This window comes from Lactuca virosa, chromosome 6 (genome assembly GCF_052849685.1).
Source record: "Lactuca virosa cultivar CGN04683 chromosome 6, Lactuca_virosa_CGN04683_v6, whole genome shotgun sequence".
NCBI classification, from domain to species: Eukaryota; Viridiplantae; Streptophyta; class Magnoliopsida; order Asterales; family Asteraceae; genus Lactuca; species Lactuca virosa.
In genome coordinates, this window is record NC_136431.1 from 216071981 (window position 1) to 216077421 (window position 5441).

Sequence of the window (5441 nt, forward strand, 5' to 3'; positions counted from 1 at the left end):
CGTCAATCCCTTCTCGCTCATGTGGCCTAGTCTTCTATGCCACAAGTTTGGTGATGTCTCTTCTTTAACAACATTGAGACTTGGTTGAAGCAACTTTGCATGACTTTTATAAAGAGTACCATCAAGTTTTCCCCTTGCAACAACCATAACACCTTTCAACAACTTCCAGGTGCCATTTTTGAATTGATTATCATATCCTTGGACGTCAAGAGCTCCAACTGAGATAAGATTCATTCTCAGCTCTGGGGACATGCCGAACATCTTTCAACACCAATGTACATCTAACATTGGTCTTTAAATGCACATCACCAATACCAGCAATGCTTGAGAAACTGGTGTTTCCCATCTTCACGGTACCATGGTCTCCGGGTTTATAAGTACTGAATAAATCCCGGTTTGGAGTCGAATGATATGATGCAGCGCTATCAATCACCCACTCATCATCATGAGTTTCAACATGTAGGCATGCTTCCTCCTCGTATGTAACAAGGGCAACGTCTTGTGTTATGGTGACCATGGTTTCACCATTCTCCCTGCTTGGATTCTGGCTTGTCTCGGGCTGCTCTCGTAAGAACCTTCGGCAATCACTCCTTTTGTGGCCATAATAATTACAATGATTGCAATAGCCTTCGAACCATGTATTTGAAGATTTACCTCGCTCTCGCGATTTCCCTCGATCTCGTGATTGCCCACGATCTTGGGATCTTCCTCTACTTTGACCATGTCTACCTCTGCCTCTACCTCGACCTCGGCCTCCAGTTCTGCCTCCGCCTCTTTCTTTGTTTTCTGACACGAGGGCAAAAGACTGGTCTGTACCAGCTTCTTTCCTTCTGGCTTCCTCGTTCATTAGGGCATCTGTGACCATCTCCATTGTCACTTTAGCACTGGGGGCAGAATTGCTGAGAGTCACAACAAGCGTCTCCCAATTATCTGGTAGAGAACTCAAGAGCAATATGGCTTGTTCCTCGTCTTTGAGAACCCAATCAGCAGCACCGAGCTGGTTTACGAGATCCTGGAACTGACTCGTATGCTCGGTTATGGACGTACCACTTCGTAACTTGTGGTTTACAAGGCGCCTCATTAGCAAGGTCTTGTTGCGTGCCGTCTTTGCCTGATACATATTCTCGAGCTTCTCCCAAAGTTTGTACGCGTTTGTCTCTTGAGAGATATGATGAAAAACACTGTGGTCGATCCACTGTCGAATTTGTGCCACCGTTTTCCTGTTTATTCTCGTCCAAACTTCGTCTGTCTTCGTGTTGGGTTTGACGCCTTGCTTTTCTATAGGCTCTGCTAAATCTTTCAGATTAAGCAAATCTTCCATCCTTGGCTTCCACATGTTGTAATTTGTGGGCGTAAGTCGAACCATCGTAATCGTACTTGTAGATTCCATCGAAAATAATTGCAAATTTATTTTCCAAATATTTCGAGGAAAAATTAGATAAAACCGAGCTCTCGGTTGGATTTGGAAGTGTCAAAAATGGTGGGGTAGAATTTTTCGGAGCCAAAATATACTTTCTTGAAAAGTTATGGATTAATTTGTAACTTTTCAGAATTATAGGGACTAAACTGTAATTTTCGCAGCTTACAGGGACTAATCTGAAACGTTTCTGCCAACCAGGGACCTTTCTGAAACTTTTCTGAAGTCTAGGGAGCAAACAGGTTACTTTCGGAACAAACAGGGACCGAACTGCAGTGTTTTAGAAACAGAGGGACCTGTTTGAAATTTTCGGAAACTTCAGGGGCTAAACTGAAAATATCTGAAACTCTGGTCAATGATGATGTCACTGATGACGTCACTCCTTCTTCTCCGGCGAGGCTTTCCTGCGATTGGTTTTTCCGGCGATTTTGACCAAACTTTGACCGACGTTTTGGAGGTCTTCCCGTGGTCAAAAAATTACGAAAAATATATTTTCGGAATCCTTGAAACAAGCCCTTTCCAACGGTGTACTCAAAATGGATTTTGAGACAAAAAAAAAATTTGACGAAAAAACAGAGAAATTCGTAAAGAATTCCCTGGACACCGAACCAAGCTCTGATACCAGTTGTTGGGGTTGGAAAACTCTTCTATTAAACAGAGAAATTCGTAAAGAATTTATAGTCTTGGCAGCCACCATTGTAGTTGCATCTATTAATTGTGTTCATCATAGGGTGGGAAGAAAAACTTGTCCCGTAGGTTTCATTTTGTCAACAATGATGGCTACTGTAGCTTTGGAGGCTTTGGAGGCTGGAACACAACAAATTTCAGCGAAAGTAGCTAAACCAATGATAATAAACTTAATTGGGGATGGGAGCATGATTCCCCCAAATATTCGCGGGTAATACTCCATCCAGAAGTGACCCAGACTTTTCAATAGACTAACGATGTATCGGATGCATTTCAGAACAAATGCTATGGTGAAAATGAATGTTCCATGGTGGACTTCTGCGGGTGTTTCTATCTTCACGACAACAACTTCTTCCTTGTCGACTGGATTATCAATGGTAGAAGGCATGACTCTCTTGGGTGGAGGCTGAAAATTTTGAAATAGAACTGCTATGGGCATCCTTCTTACCTATTTTTCTTTTATAGGTCAATCTGCTTTTGTCGTGCCTTCTTTTTTCTGACTCAATCGAAAGAATCTTGAGTGGTAACCAAAGACGTTTTTTTTATGACTCAATCGAATGAATCGCACTGAATCGAATAAATCGCATCGAAAAAGGGTGATGAGAATTCCACTTTAGTAATTTTATCCTTCCACTTATTTTACTAACGATGTTCACTTTCTTTTATGAAAAAAAAAAATTTGTTTGCTTATTTTTCTATTAAAATGGTGCATTAACATTTATGTTCATAGAATTTATTAAGAAAAACTATTCAGCCATTTTTTTACAAATAAACACAGGAACAAGAAAAAAAATTCAATTAAACCATTTTATTTTGTATTATAATGTAGTTTATATGTTTTTTGACACATAATTTGTCATTACTGTAGCTTAACATATAATTTGCCAATTTTGTATTATGTGGAAATTAATACCTTTTAGTTTAAATCCATTTCAGCAACATGAACTTAAATTAAAACCTTTTTAAGTTTTATAAAAAAATATAGTTTTATTTTAAATCATTTTTTGTTAGAATTAAAATTTTGCAAGTTATTTATTTATTTTTTCTAGCTATTATAACACAAATATTTAGGTTACCGTAAAATAAAATTCTTAAGAAAACTGTTTACAAGTGCTTTACATTTTTACCGTAATTTTTTTTCATATTATGTATATTTATGCAGTAAAATCGCATTTATACACGGAAAAATATATAATTAAAAATTGTGTTTATATATTTGTTTTAAATGTTATTTTTTGTATACGAGTTTTTTTGCTTGTTTATACGGTTTAAAACCAAAAATTATGTTTTTATAAATATAAATGCATTTTTTAGAATTATAAATACATATTTATAAGTATAGAAGTATTTTGTGTATGAATAGATTTTTCTTGCATTAAATTTTTCTCAAAAACATAGTAACATTTTTACAAATACAATGGCGGGAGGCATGACTTTGTTGGGTCGGAGGCTAAAATTTTGAAATAGAAATGCTATGGTTGTCTTTCAACCCTATAACAAAAGAAGAACCCTTTGGATGAGTCAGTCACAGTCACAGATATTGAAAAGACGTCGTTGAAAAAATGCGTCAGTCACAATGTTTGATTCAGCTATAGACATCATTAAGTAAAGAATTTGATTTAGTAGATATTTACAAAACGAAAACGATTTGTGATATCATATTTATATTTTAGAAAAATGAATATAATGTTTTTTTAACGACATCAAAATTTCATTAAAACAACTCTAGAAACTAACAAAACAAACAAAGTTAAAGCAAGATTAATCATCCAAACACTCTAAATAATATAGCCTTAGAATTATAATTATGAAAAAAGTATAATGTAATAGTAAAAAGACAAAATTGCAAAAATGGTCCTGTGGTTAGTAAAATTATGTGACTTTGGTCCAAAAAAGTTTTCCATTTATGTTTCATTTGTCTTTTCTCTCTCAACAAACAACTACCACCGTCCGCCACCGACTACCACCATCATCCACTACAAACAACTAATCCTATCCTCACCCATCTTTCTTTCCTCAGACCTCGATGAAATTTCCCCACCAGCACCACCCTTCTGATTGGTGTTGTCCCTACCCAAATACCACCACCTCCATTTTTCAATGATTAAGGGTTTCAGCCGCCACCACCACCGCCATAAAAGATGGCGCCATCGTCATTCACCACCATCGTCGTTCTCAACTACTATTCGCCGCCAATCACCTTCATTTCCCCTACCCTTACCTCTTCTTCCTTAACCAGATGACCCTTCACCGCTGACCACCAAACCACCGTTCATCGATTTTTTCCAAATGCCTCTCCATCCCAGAAGACCTGAAACATAAGAAAAACAGGGGGTGATCGATTCGGAAGGGGTTTACAAGAACCTCAATGTTTCATCAAAAGTACAGAGAAATGAAAAATTTTCTACCTAGCTAGATAGAGCAAAAATCGAACCTCGTATAAAATCTTTAAAGGCTTGTCGACTGCGAGAGTCTTAGAGAGAAAAACACTAATTTGTTTCTATTAGATTCTGGGTTTTGGTGATATACAGGTCCGATTTCATAGTTTTCTTTACATACATTTGAATTCTAGAATTTATGCTCATAGATGATGGTCAGACGATTTTTTATTGCCCAGATGTATATGAACTTACCCCTCTTGGTGCAAATCGAAAACCCAGAAGATGATCCTCTCTGATTTGCGTTATTTATTCTTTGGCATGGGTTTTTTTGTAAGGTATTGGATGTGTGTAACGGTCTCGTTTGCAGATCTGGAAACGAACATTTGGAGCTACCGGAGAAGACGAAGGGGCTGTGGTAGATGGGTCGCGTCATTGGCATTTGCATCTGGGTCGCAAGCCACCGTCACTGGAGTTTGCTAGGGGTGGGCGGTGTTGCACAAGTAAGGCGCGGCAATGGTGGTGTATGTGGTGGTTTTCGAGCATCGGTAGAATAGATGGAGAGGGTAGACTAATTACCGATTTTGGTGTTGTTGAGAGAGAGAGAGAGAGAGAGAAGAGAGAGGGTATAGTGGGTGATAATTTATTTTTCTTTTTTTTTTAATAAAATAGAAGAAAATTACATAAAATAAATTAAAATTTAATTATTTAAGGGCATATTGGTCATTTTATGTTGGGTGTGGACCAAAACCATACAAAAATGTCAACTATAGGGACCAAACCCACAGAAGGTATCCAAAATTGGACCACTGATGCACCGTCAAACTTTTTTGATCCAAAGTCACATAATTTTGCCAACCATAAAGATCATTTTTGCAATTTTGTCTAGTAAAAATAAAATATATTATAATTTAGAAAATAATTTAATTATAAATATATAATAAAGTTTGTCATTGTAG

General features: G+C 37.1%; 1 long non-coding RNA gene across 1 annotated transcript; it reads right to left on the reverse strand.

The window, feature by feature from the left end:
• Positions 1–3985: 3985 nt before the first annotated feature.
• Positions 3986–5104, reverse strand: LOC145120782 (uncharacterized). The gene is made up of 2 exons (XR_013714357.1): positions 4738–5104; positions 3986–4415 (listed from the first exon to the last, which is right to left on the reverse strand). It is a non-coding gene; the product is annotated as an uncharacterized LOC145120782 (long non-coding RNA).
• Between the last annotated feature and the right edge of the window lie 337 nt (positions 5105–5441).